Raw genomic sequence first — 14,081 nt, forward strand, 5'->3', positions numbered from 1 at the left:
ATTGCACTTTGCTCAGCACCAGTTTTGGGCACACCAAATTATGAAAAGTTCTTCGTGTTGTACGTGCATGAACGTGATGGATGTGCTTTGGCTGTATTAACGCAGGAACATGGAGGGAAGAATAGGCCGTGCGGCTTCTTTTCTTCTGCCTTTGATCCTGTTGCATGCGCTTTGCCAAGATGTTTCAGAGCTGTTGCTGCTGCTGCTGCGTCCATGAAACAGAGTGGAGGAATGGTCCTAGGCCATGCTTTAACCCTGATGGTACCTCACTCTGTTGATGTTCTATTAAACAGAACACAAACGCAACACCTCACCTCTGCACGATTAACAAGATACGAATTGATCTTGTTTGCACCACACATCAAAATTCAGAGTTGTTGTGTTCTTAATCTGGCTGAACCTTTACCTTTCCCGCGAGGTACTGCTTGCAGTGACAAAGAGTCACATGACTGCCTTTACACCACAGAGCAAGAGACAAAATGCAGAATTGTTCTAAAAGATACTCCTTTGAACAATCCACAAAGGGAGCTGTTTTGTGATGGCTCCTGTTTCAAACTTCTGGATGGTACATCCATAGCAGCTTATTTAATCACCACATTGAGCACGGTTGTGGAGACAAAAAGAATCACGCATAACTCTGCGCAGGCCGCAGAGATTATAGCATTAACCCGAGCTTGTGAACTTTCCGAAGAACTTACAGTAAATATATATACTGACAGTCATTTTGCCTTTGGGGTGGTTCACAACTTTGGCAGACTTTGGGCAGAAAGAGGTTTCTTGACCTCACATGGCACTAAAATCCAGTATGGCTCCTTGATAGTACGGGTACTCTCAGCGCTTGCACTCCCTAGTCAGTTAGCAATTATGAAACGTGCAGCACATCAGAAGATTACAGATAATGTGGGAAAAGGGAATTCTTTTGCTGACTAGATAGCCAAACAGACTGCCACTGATCTCTCTTCAGAAATGTATACTTCAAGGGAAGCCACAAATGCCTGTACTTTGGTTGAGGGTATTGAATCTGTGAAAGACATTCAAGCTGATGCCACTTTAGAGGAATCTAAAGAATGGGCTGATGGATTGGCAAAATTGCACGATGACGAGTGTTGGGTGGACAACGTAGAAGGGAAATGGTTACTGCCAGATGCATACATTACAATGATGGTCGCTGTGGCTCATGGTCCCACCCATATCTGTGTGCGAAAAGTTACCAAAAGTTGCAAAATGTGTGGTTGAATGATAAAATCTCCAAAGTAGCCAAGCATTTTGCCCAAAGCTGTATGATTTGCTTGCAGCATAATGTGGGAAAGGGCACATCCACTGCTAGGGGTAGCTTTGGTCCACCTTCTGTCCCCTTCGAGGTGATACATTTTGACTTTATTGAAATGGAGTGTTGCAACAACTACAAATATGTGTTGGTGGTTGTCTGTGCTTTTAGTAACTGGGTTGAAGCCTTTCCTGTCAAAGATGCTACAGCTATGACAACGGCGAAGACCATGCTGAAGGAATATTTTCCTAGGTTTGGTTTGCCAAGAGTCGTCTGGTCGGACAATGGTCCACATTTTATCGCTGCTGTAATTCTGCAGATATGTGCACGATTACAGATCGATAAACTGTTCCATTCAGCTAGACACGCTCAGAGGACTGGTTTAGTAGAAAGACGCAACGGCATCATCAAGAACAAGCCCGCTAAGACGTGTGTCGGTACCAAACTAAAATGGCCGGACGCCTTACCGATCATGTTATTGTCTTTGAGAACGACCCCTCAAACTAAGACTGGGCTCTCTCCATTTGAGGTGGTCATGGGTAGGCCAGCTAACATTTGGAAACTACCTAAACCCTGCTCGATACGTGATATTGAACATGTACTTCTTTCTGATTAATTTTGACAGTTAACTAAAAATCTGTATTTGATTTACTAACAGGTGCGAGAAGCTCTACCTGTTACGTACGAGGGCCCAGGTCACAGCATCCAACCTGGGGAGTGAGTGCTTGTTAAAGCATTTGAAAGAGCATCCTGCCTCGCACCTCGTTGGCGGGGCTCGCACCAGTCTCCTGGACTGCTGTACGAGTCGAGGGGCGGAAGCACTGGATCCACGCGTCCCACATCAAGAGGATTCCCTCCCCTTTTCCACACGATACAGAAGACACAGTTTCCCCTACCTGCACCGTAACCAACAATCACAAATCATCAAACAGCATCGAGAGTGCGTCGGAGACTCTCTCTGAGCCCGTGGAGCCTGAGGAAACAGCCACTTCATCTCCACACTCTCCAACAGATCCTTTTGCACCAGTATCAAATTCTGTGTTAAATCCTGCTTTGAATTCACTGCTTCCATCAGGAAGTAATGACACGTTGTTTGCAGATCACTCAGTACCAGGGATCACAAGGTACGATCTGCGTCCGAGGAGTTAGACTTACTGCACACTTCGGCTGTGCCATCAAGGAAAAATCATCGAACGGCTTGTCTTTTTGGCCCGATCCTTTGTACGTAAGGGGATTCTGTTGGCTAGGGTTTGGGAAAGGACTAAGAAAACGTTTGATCTGGAGATCGCCAGCAAATTAACTTTGGTGAATTTGTTTGAAGAAACAATGCCTGCAACCTCTCCCACTCGTATGGAACAGATAAGAGACTGTGTGAACGACCATAATAATGAACAATCGAATGCGTGGGCCCCGAAAACGCATTGCTGTCTTTTGATTATGTTAACTGGTTTCACAATAGTCATTACTTTAGGATTTTGGTATTTGGAAGAAGTACATCCGCTTGAAATTCTGTACCCACTGAAAATGTACCTACTGTTTCTACACCTTTCGTGCATCTGCACACTCTATCTCCTAGAGACTCTGAGCACAGACAGAGTTACCATAACAATACTCTTTTACTTATCATGAATGCCACACATGCCTTTTTTAACAAGTCCAATTGCTGGGTCTGCTTGCATTTACCGCAAAATGGGGATAAGGGGCTCGGTTGGTATATTCACCCTTTACCTTTAACTACTGCATGCTATGCTTCTTTAAGGGCACTATTCTTTGACCAATGGAACAATATCATCTCGGTGAACTTTGATGAAACTAAACTGAATGACTTTGAGAAACGTGTTCTAATGCCCCTGGGATGCTCACTCTTTGCGAATAGGAGCAAGCCCAATGTTGCTTCTTTTAGGCCTTCTGATAGACTGTCCCGTCCTTTTCAATCTCTGATCACTTTCAAGATGGATCCTAAAGGCAATAGGGATCCCACACCACCTTCTTATGCTGTTAACCACAGCCCCGATTCAGTTTCTTTCTGCATATAGAGGAATGGTACTCACTCAATGGGTGATTTCAAGGAGTGCGCCAATGTTGCGAACTTGACTAGTGAGAAAAGACCTTTGTATGTAGGCAAACCTGTCTACTTTGTTTGCGGTGATGTAGCTTTTCCATGGTTACCCAGGGATTGGCAGGGAACTTGTTATTTAGGGATTCTGTTACCCGGGGTATTAATTGCTAGCACTGTAGAAATTTCAAAGGCTCGGCCAAGGCGGGACGAGAATGGTGATACTTCAGCCCAAGTTCTGGGTGACGTAGCTAAATCCTTTGTACCATTTTGGGGGCAAATATTGAACTCTGAGGATATCAGAAGACTAGCACGAGTACCGGAGAGGACCGTCAACCATCAACCAGACCACTGACATACTCTATAACATGACTTTAGAACAAAAAACAATAAGGTTAGTAGCACTTCAGAACCGGATGGCATTAGACATCATCCTGGCTGAGCATGGTGGGGTATGTAAATGAGTGGGGTCCGCTTGCTGCGTTTTTGTGCCAGATTCCTCCCCAACGATTTTTAGGGCAATACAAAATCTGCATGTCCTTAGTTCAGAAGTGCATGTTCCCGAGGGGAACTGGGCTGTTAGCGCTTAGTTCTGGGACTTCTTGCGATCTTGGGGATGGAAGCTACTTTCGGTCTTGCTGATTATTTTAGGTATTCTGTTGTTTTTCTGTTGTTGTATACAATGTCTTCCTGGTATATGTTTGATGATAGGAGGATGTTGTGCACAAGCGATGGGTACATTAGGGCACAAGGTATACGCCCAGAGAAAATGTCTAATGAATTTGTGCTGAAAGAAATCTCAGTATCTGACCTCATGGCGATCGATATCTCTGATAGTGATTCAGGATGTATGGACATTGAGACGTGGAGTTACTCGTAAAGTGACTAGAAGTAGTTTAGCGCTTGGCTTAGGCCAAAAGGGGGGTTTGTTAAACGGGATATCAGATTGTGCCTCCTTTATTGTATATTTTGGCCTAAGCCCAGTCGATCTGCGAAGAAAACTGCGCTGCAAAGTTCCGATTCTAGATCAACTTTGCCGCCATTTTAGGTCCATCCACCATTTTGATTTCTATTCCAATGTAACTCTGTGTTCTAAAATGGTGGACAGTCTTTCCCACTTGTAACCAAGCCGTCCTGAACTTTGTATGTTAGTTAATATATAAAATGTCCGTTGGCCGAATGTTTGGGTTGAGTAAAGAGACCTTGTCCCATGCCTGACTTGTAGACAGAGGATTGTCTGCACCAATAAGCCTGATCCACGGACATACATTGACCACAATGCTGAACAAATACTGAACGTGGACACTAGCTGAACTGCATTGTAAAGGACATGTGTTAAGGTTTTATTGTTAAATCCGAGAATACATTGTTGCCATTGTGGTTTGTTTGTATGTGACTTGAGGATGATCCATGTGCATATTGTCGGACAAGCCATAGGTGAACTCGGCACATACTCGAGACCATGGATTATTGACTTGCAGAGGGGCTGGACATTATGATCACAAATGTATAAAATGCACAAATGTTTAGACATCCAGTACCTCTCACTTCTCACACCGAAAGGGCTGGTATTCACTGTGATGTACTGAGGGCCAGGTAGCTATCTGTGTCTGATTTTGTTTCTTTGTAACTGTACAGTTTTAGAATAAAGATCTGTGAATCTTTATAAACCCGTGTTTGGTGTATTTCATGTTGGGGTACTCAGCCTTGATATTTCCTTTTGCTTTTACAATGTATCAGTCTTTTTCAGAATTATGCTTTCTGTGCTTTGTGAATCAACAGAAATATCTGTCTCCGCCTCCATCTTGTAGCTCAAGAGCAATCCCTGCCTTCGTCCTCTGGCAGAGGCCACTGTTGACACTTAACAATCTGCATGTCATTTCAGCCAAGGAAGGTTCATTTTCTCTCCCAGGAGCAGCCCCAGTGCCCCTCCCCTCTTAATCAACACCTGAATGTGAATTCCTGGTCCAGAGAGCAGAAGGGAGGTGCCTTGCCCAGTGGGGAATTTGCTTTGTAGTTTTGGTTTGCATCAGGCTTACTTTAAACCTCACTTTGTTAAATTTTTCTTTGCTGAAAATAAACTTGCAATTTTAAAACAGGCAACCAGAACTCTAATTCCAGTCTCTAAACCATGGAGATTAATTAGTTGCAACCTATATTACTTTTGATAACAGGTCACTTAATTTATAGACATTTGATTTCAATTGCACAAGTTTAAGCTTCTGATGCAACTAATGACAGCTGTCATACAGGCGGCCGCTGATACTGCCCCCATATTTTGACAGATTTTCACAGGCAAGCACACTTTTTACTGTGGATATTTTGATGATAGATTCTGCTTTTCCTGACATTGTGTGTTCATAATGATTCCTTAAATGAGTGGCGGGTTACACCCAGCAAAGATATTGGCTGTTTTTGTGGTGTTTTGGGCCAGTATTTTGTATTTTCAGCAACCGAGAAAGAGGGATTTAAGAGCAATTTCTAGGTTTCTTGCAATAAAGTACTGCCTTTCGTGCAGTGTTCATTTTTACTTGGTGGGCAGCCCAGTAACATGTTTCAGCAGTGAGGTCTCCATTTCACCACTGACAACAGGCAAAGTAGATCTGGCAACCATCTTTTCTGGTTTCAAAGCACAATTTTCATAGGTTTGGCACGCATAGGGCTTATGCGGCCATTTTTGATGATTCTTTCACCATCAGCACACAGGAAAATGTGCGTGTGGTTCAAATTAGCACAGTCGTCTAAGCGACAATGCCGCAGCTTTTACCCTGCAGCATAGTCAAAAGCTTAGCAGTGATGTTTCAGCTCACATGAATATGATAATAATAATTTAGCATTTATATAGCGCTACGAACCCTCAGGCATCTGAGTGCTGCTTATTATTACACACAGTGTGTGGTGCTGATTTATCAACTTCGGGAGGATGAAAGGCTGAGATTGGCTCTGCCGGGATCCAAACCTGCATCAGCAGGCCACGCACAGATGTCAAAGCGAGCACTCCACTCGCTGCGCTATAGAACCTGCTATGATAAGAGTAATCATTGTATATTAAGTACATGCCCAATTGATCCTTTTGCCAACATTTTATTTTTGCTAATGTGTAAAACTATTTTTAAGGGCCTTTAAAATTTACATTTGCAAAACAAATACCTAATTTTTGTTACAGCGGCAGCCACAATGCATTGGAAGATGATGTTGTTACATCAGCAGCGTGTTTACAGCTTCAATTAAGTAAATAACTCCCAGAAGACTGCTTTCAAAAAACCCTGGCAGGCACTCCGAAGTGCAAAGTTTGATGGCAAGGCTTGATTAACGTGAGCTCAAAAGAGTTCCCATGAGGAGGAGTGTTGGGCGGGGAGAGGGAGGAATGGGTGGGAATTGCCATAGGGATTAGCATGGCCATGTGCAGTCAACATAACCATCCAGCACTTACATACTGTGTGTCCCTCCTGGTATGTCATGTCTCTGTGTCCCTTTCTGTACTCGCTCCCCTTCATGCCATGGCCACAAGCCTCTTGGTGCCCGCCTTTGGCATGTCGTGGACGTAGCCTTGCCCCTGCGGCATCTTTGGCACACTCAATAATGGCAAGGGAAGTGATCCTGTATCTACTCCCCACATCTTTCCTGAGTATTCTATTTGTGAATATTTTTTTTTCTCCAATTCAACAGAATTGTTTACTCCAGTATTCTGGACATTTTTGGGTGAATTCCCAAAACTGCTTTTGCAAAAAGTTCAGGATCCAATTGGAACAGGCAGGAAAGGAGATGTGAGCCTATGCTGCTCTCTCGCAACTGGACAGTTCTTATTTTATCTTCACATAGAAACCGCAACATGAGCCCTACAGCATCTTGGCGCTGACTTAGGCAAGTAAGCGAAGAGCGAATTAAAAAAGATAAGTCTATAGGGATCTTCTGAACCACATATAGTCATCTACCTTCCGAAGGGCTAGAGGGAGACAGTTCCACGGAGAGGAGGCAGCAACCGAGAACGACCGGCCACCAATCTGGGTCAGCCTAAAGAGTAGAACTTCAACCAGAGAGGCCTTCGCAGATCACAAGGACCAGCGAGGCACAGAGAACCTAAAGTTTGCTTGCAGATAAGCCGCTCCAGTCCCATGACGGACCTGAAAGACCAGACAGAGTGCTTTAAATTGAACCGGTTTCGCCACCGGCAGACAATATAGGTTACGTAAAACAGGCGAGATATGGGCACCGCGAAAAGTAGATGTGGCCACACAGTCCGCAGAGTTCTGTCGAATTTGCAGGAGCCGAATAAGGTAAGGCGGCTGTGAAGGAAAAAGCGAATTACATTAATCGAAAGAATATAACACCAGGAGAAGCCCGCCAGTGCCGGAAGACCAGGGTGATATTTCTATGATATACATATCTGAGGCAGGAGCTTACTTCAGGAATGTACTTTTCCTCATCTCTTTTTTCTGTCCTGAAAATGTATGGTTATGGGTGCCATTGAAGACTCAAAACTCACCAAGCTCTCTGCATCTCAAAATATAGGCATATCAGTATTTATGATCTCAGTTATCAACGTCAGACTTGTTCCCTCAACCACAAACCGTCCTTTTTAAATAAAATATAACCTGATTAACATGCAGCAAAGATACGCAGCAGCGTTTGTTTTGGAAAGGCACTCGGCCTGTACAGTACACACGCACATCCCGATTCTGTAGCTGCCTTTTAATGCCCGGTGGTTTTGGAATTGACTCCAGCTGATACTAGTCTGGCGGGCATTGTTTCATTAATAATTCTTAAATGGTGTCCACAGTGGCGGCGATAGCCCCATTGTGAGAGCGGTGCTAATCTCCCTAATATCCAGAATGCGATCACGCTATAAATAAACCCCTTGGGCCTTACAATTCTTCATCAAAGGCCCCAGACTGCTCATAAAAAGTATCTTTGCTGGCCGCGGTTCCTTGACTAGGAGCTTGCTGCAGGAACACCTCTGGGAAAATAGAAGTATTTTTGTAAGTTGCGTGATTCTAAGAGTCACACTGAAACAGGAGGTGATATAATGCAGCTTGTTATTGTAAAGATTCGCTCTTTCCGAGCCGTGCGGGGTCAGCAGCCGCGCGCTGCTTTGTTCCCATGGCGGTCAGAATTCCTGGAAAAGCCAGTCTCGCCCAGTGAGTCACGTGACCTCGCCCATCGGAAATGTGAAGCTTAGCCTGGCTCTAATTGTATGTGGGATGCCACAATGGCCTCTCTTCCACGCCATTAAACATTACACGAAATAAAGGCGTTGTAGAGACCCAAATGAGATCACTGGGCGTGATCATTTACATGTTACATGTGACATGAGTCTACTGCCTGCCCCAAGGCTCCCAATTTACTATCCAGGTTTCTGACAGAAATTCGACCTCGTTGTGCTCATCTTGGCAGCTCAGGAAAGTTTTATCATATTATTTAAATATGATATGATATGATATGGCATTTATAACGTGCCTATACACAAGTGTTTCAAGGCTCCACAAGTCAAGGGAGTGTGAACAGAGGGAAGACAGACAACGATCCTACTAGGCCAGGTGTCATTCACATCGCCCAAGTGCATGGGAAGGGGGAAGGAGGAAAGTGCGGGGGGGGGAGGAGGGAACAGTGCAGTACATGGGAAAGACAATGATAACAATAAGTAAAAGTACAGCCAGCAGGTGGCACGTGAAAGGGTAAGTGCAGACGTCCGGTGTCAAGTGCTGGAAGTGGGACCGTAGGCATACAGAAAACAGTCAACAAGTGCAGGGGTTGCCAGGAAGGCAGTGCAGGAGTGCGACTGGTGGGGGAAGGGACCTGGGCCCGTGATTAGAGGGTGGTCAGGTAACCAGTGAAGTTTCAGTGTCAGACAGGAAATCAGCAAGGAAGAGGAGGAGAAAAAGCGGACACAAAGAGAAAGGTTTTGAGGTGCTTCCGGAACTGAAGATAATTATCCTCAAGTTTCAGGAAGGCAGGGAGGCTGTTCCAGAGGGAGGCCCCAGCCGAAGAAAGAGATCTACCAACAACCCGTCGCTTGGAGAAGCGATTGACCCTGAGGGAATTGGAGGCAGATGAGCGAAGAGCTCGAGAAGGAAGGTATTTAGGAAGAGAAAGTTGAAGGTATTGAGGTCTCAGGCCCCAGAGACCTTGTGGACAATGCAGAGGGTTTTAAACTTAATCCTCACAGCCACTGGAAGCCAGTGCAGAGATTTCAGTCCTGGAGAGATATGATTCCTGAGCTTGAGGCCAAGGACAAGTCTCGGAGTCCTGTTCTGGGTAAGTTGCAGAGGGCGGAGAGTAGAAGCAGGTAGATTTAGAAAGAGGCTGTTGCAATAGTTCAGCCTGGAGAGAACCAGAGCTCTAGAGACAGTGAGCTTCCAGAGGAAGGAGAGGAAAGGAAGAATACCTCTGAGAAGGTGTAGCTGGTAGTGTGACTTTTTAGAGACGTCAGAGATGTGAGGAGAGAAGGAGAGTGTAGAGTCGAAGATGACCCCGAGATTCTTTGCCTTGCAGGTGGGAGCAGGAAGGGGGCCAAGAGAGGCCGGCCAGAGAGCTACAGGAAAGGAGGGAGTGGGTGTGCCGATGAGGAGAATCTCAGTCTTACTGGCATTAAGGCAGAGGTCATTGGTGGCACACCACTCCTGGATAGCAGACAGTCAGAGATGAGGGTAGTAGAGGAGGAGGCTGAGGGTAGCCTGAGGATGAGCTGGGTGTGATGGGCCAAGAGTGCCTGGTATTGGTTGAACAGCCAGGGAGAGAGGTTAGACCCGTGGGGGACACCACAGGTTGAGAAAAAGATAACAGAGAGGAAGGACACAAGTTGAACCTGAGAGGGTCGGTCGGAGAGGAAAGAAGTCAGCCATGCCAGAGCCTGACCAGTAATACCCAGGTTATCACGGAGACGGTTGACAGTATGAAAGGTCGAAGGGAGCTCAAGCAGGATGAGGATGCAAGGGGTGTTAGAGTCTTTGTTGTACTTTAATTCTCGGGAAACCTCTATTAGTGTATTTAAGGAACATTTGAAACTGCACATGCAATCTTGGTAGTGCAAATCCCGTACACATGTATCTGCTCTGCAGTGGCGTCACCAGCAATCAAATGTAGGGTGTGGGGGACAAAGGTAGGGGGCCCACAGACAAAATTAGGGTGTTCTGCCTATAAAAGGTAATGTGTGATGTCACAAGCACTCGTGCAGAGAAGCGTTTGTGCACACCAACTACCAAAGCCCACTGCACCTCCCCTCACATCAGAATGAAAGCACAAAACCATTAAGTCACTAATGACCCATAATTAGCGGTTTTACCCACTACATTCTGATGGGAGGGCTGCAAGATGAAGTTAACTGGTTTTCATTGTTGTGTGGCAGCATTATGGCCATGTGTTTGTGTGCCTTTTGTGCTGAAGCCAGGCAGCACTGGAGTCAGTGCAGAGAGTATCCCTGGCAGGGGGGGCGCAAGAGGGGGCCCTACCCTGGGGACGCCACTGCTGCTCTGGCGCTAATTCGATTGCAACTGCGCAACTGTCCCGCAATCAGCCCCTAGGCAGAGATGCAACCTTGTGGGTAAGCTTTTGATTTTAGGATTTTAGGATCTGGAGCTCTGTTTTATAATCCCGGCTTGCCCAACTAACCTAAATTGAGTGTTTCTAGACAAATGTTATAGTCCTCTGCCTAAGCCCACATATCTGTAAATATTGACAGTGTTTAAAGACATGCATAGGATCATAGCAGGGGCGCAACAACCATTGGCTAATGGGGCTTTAGCTGCCCCTGAAATTCTGAGCCTCGCTCACCTACAGAGTTATGGTGATCAGCACCGGATACAGATGACAACCGGTGTCTGGGGCTCTGCTCTTGATAAAGGCCTGGAAATTAAGTTTGTAACACACGTCATTTCTGGCAGCAAAGCGTTTCTTATGGATAAATATTTAGGCAATACCAACTGTGATGGGATGTTTCTAATTGCAAGTCGCCCCACACCGACAGCAGCAATTACCTACAAAATGAGTGCGTGCTTTCAAACATTCGCCGTTAGTCACAGGTATATAAAAAAATAATAATTATAATAAAGGGCCCCAACAGCAGGAGTGAAACAGATGACATCATATAATACACACATGATGACAAGAAATTGGTTCTTACTTAACTGCTCCGAATATCATCACCTGTAGGGCAGGAGAGACATTAGGAGGGCACGAGGAGACAGCCCCTCTTCACAGCAGTCTGGGTTTGTATGGGCAGGGGAGACTTCTGCCAGCTTTTAACCTAAAAGCTGCATCTGAAGAGTCTAGAATATTTGTACAGATGCTATCTGACCTAGCACCAGATTGGGTCAAGTATGACTACAGAAGTAAACTGTGTCACAAAATGAAGCCACATTTTAAAGCTGAGTGTATTCATACCAGGTCTACTAAACATGCAAACAAGGGTGTATTCATTCTGGGACTTGTAGTCTTTCATGTTGGATGTGCAAACTACAACAGCACTGAAACCATGTTTGCGTGCCACTACCATTTGGCTTTCCATATTGTCTGGTGGCTTTAGGTGATTTGTAACACGTAGACCATATTGTTATCATAGTTATTGAAAGCCAAAGCAAATATGTGTGCTTACCAGAGATCGGAGGCTGTGTGGTCCGGTGTCTACATTGCTGAGTGGGTTAACATATCAGCTTCACTGCTTATCGAATGTGTGTGATCCTGGGCAAATATTGCTATGCCTTAAATACACACGTTGGAGTCCTTAGAAGTGATTCACACTATTTGAAAAAGGGCCTCCCTTGCAATGAGACAGATTTAACGATTAAACGTTAAATTGGTGTCCGGTCAAGATTCTCTGCTGGTAGCCCCTGGTGCCCGAACCTTGAATTGCGTCAATGTAGCCCTGGTCTTGCCTCACTTTCATGTTACAATATTTTACAAGTAGATATTCCCACCAGCCATGGGTCATAGAGCAGCAGACTGATTACAACAGGACCAATATTAATGCCCTTCCCTCTTGCTGTCCGCCTCCAGAGTTGCTTGGGCCTGCCAGAGGACTGTATCACAGGAGAATGAGGGAAGGACTTTTCAGTGCCTTGTTATGCAATGTTATTGAGTCTTGTAGAGCCCAATGTCTACTATTGCCATGACTTCTTGACACTTCTGGAACTTCCGGAGGAGGGACAGAAGTCCAACGTAAGAGCAGAGGGAGAATGGTAAGGCTCCATTGTTTCAGTGTTGTGTGCAGATCTGAAAATATAGATGTAATTAATTGCCATCTGGGAAGGGAGCGGAAAATCTGGCTTTTTTATTTGTATTAATTACTAATTATCAGATTCCCCTTTCATAAGCTCCATGCCAAAAGCTTGGAGTGTACTTGTGCCATGTTGCATCAACCTGATCTGCAGCACCTGCTCCACCAGTTGCACAGAGCAGTTTCACGGGTCACAGTTGCCGATTTGACATCTGCAGTGACAGCCACTTCTGCACAGCACAGGTGCAGCATTTAAGAGATGCAACCCCCTACCAACACTATGATGATCATAAGAAACCCATAATGGTGGCATGGTAAACTCTAAAATAAGCCATCACTGAGTTAAGGCATGGTGTGTAGACCTACATATAATCATTGCAGTGACATCCAATTTGATATCACACGTGTCAGCTGCTGTGAGCCAGCTCAGCTATGGAAGGTGATGTGTATTGTGTCCAGACAGGCTGATCCTGCCATGGTGACAGGACAGGAACCTGAATGTCCATGCCTCTCCTTTCATCGAGACAGCAAGAGGAGTAACACAAGGCTGTTTGTTAGCCACATTTCTTTTCAACCTCTATCTCTCTGACCTGAGCCCCTTCATGGAAAACTGTAAAATGTACTCTCTGAAAGTGGGGGGTGTCCACGTGAGCCGCCTTCTTTATGCAGATGATAGGGTCTTATTAGATCTGCAGAAATCACCCTTCCCCACATGGAGCTCATATAATACCTGCCATTTCAGATTACTGCCCTGGGTCTCTTCCTATCTATACTTCTCTTTGAATAACAGGGTGAATACATCGTGCATCGGCATATCTCAAATTCAATTCAATGCAATAAAGCTTGTCCTGAAGTTGGGGAAACAGTTTATTTAAAAAGCAGATGACCTCAATGAGTATTACAAGTTATGCGTGTGCTGCCAAAATTATGAAATGACAAAATGTCCCGCCCGCCCCGGCCTTACTGAAGTGCTTTCATACTTTTGTATTGTAGTTCATTTTCAAGTTGTATCTCTACTGTTAGGTTGGTGGCCTGTCCATGTTTTCGAAAACCTGGCTACCCTACACATACAGCCCCGGCTCGGACTCTCAGCCCCGCCTTTCCAAAAGTCAGAAAATCTTCCTAACTCACAGCTCATGCCCTAACTGATTACTGACACACTCCCCTTCCCAGCTCAGCCCTTCCTTCCTTCACATCGCAGGATGCCTTCAGGGCTAGGTGGAGGGGGCTCTAAGAGGAGGGTCACACTAAAACCCAGACAGCAGCATAAGGTAACGAGATAAAGATACAGTGGGAGAGGGGGAGAGGGAGAGGGAGAGAGACAGAGTGAAAGACAGCGGCGTTGCTAGGGGGGGGCTAAGGGGGCTATAGCCCCTGATGTTTTGGTTGTAGCCCCGGATAGAATCTCAGGAGCTACAGCCAAAAGGCCAGCTAGCCCCCAGTCCCAACAGTTCCGACATCAGCTTAGCCCCGGGTCTTTTCCAGACCTAGCAACCCCCCTGGTGAAAGAGATAATGATCCGCGTATGATGCACCTGGTTCAGATAG

General features: G+C 45.5%; 1 protein-coding gene across 2 annotated transcripts in view; it reads right to left on the reverse strand.

Moving 5' to 3' along the window:
* The window catches only part of ADCY8 (adenylate cyclase 8), a 1,651,787-nt gene that overhangs the window by 1,094,098 nt on the left and 543,608 nt on the right, over positions 1 to 14,081 (reverse strand). The gene's annotated exons all lie outside the window — the stretch shown is intronic.

This window comes from Ambystoma mexicanum, chromosome 5q, assembly GCF_040938575.1.
Source record: "Ambystoma mexicanum isolate Mex_15411 chromosome 5q, UKY_AmexF1_1, whole genome shotgun sequence".
Taxonomy (NCBI): domain Eukaryota; kingdom Metazoa; phylum Chordata; class Amphibia; order Caudata; family Ambystomatidae; genus Ambystoma; species Ambystoma mexicanum.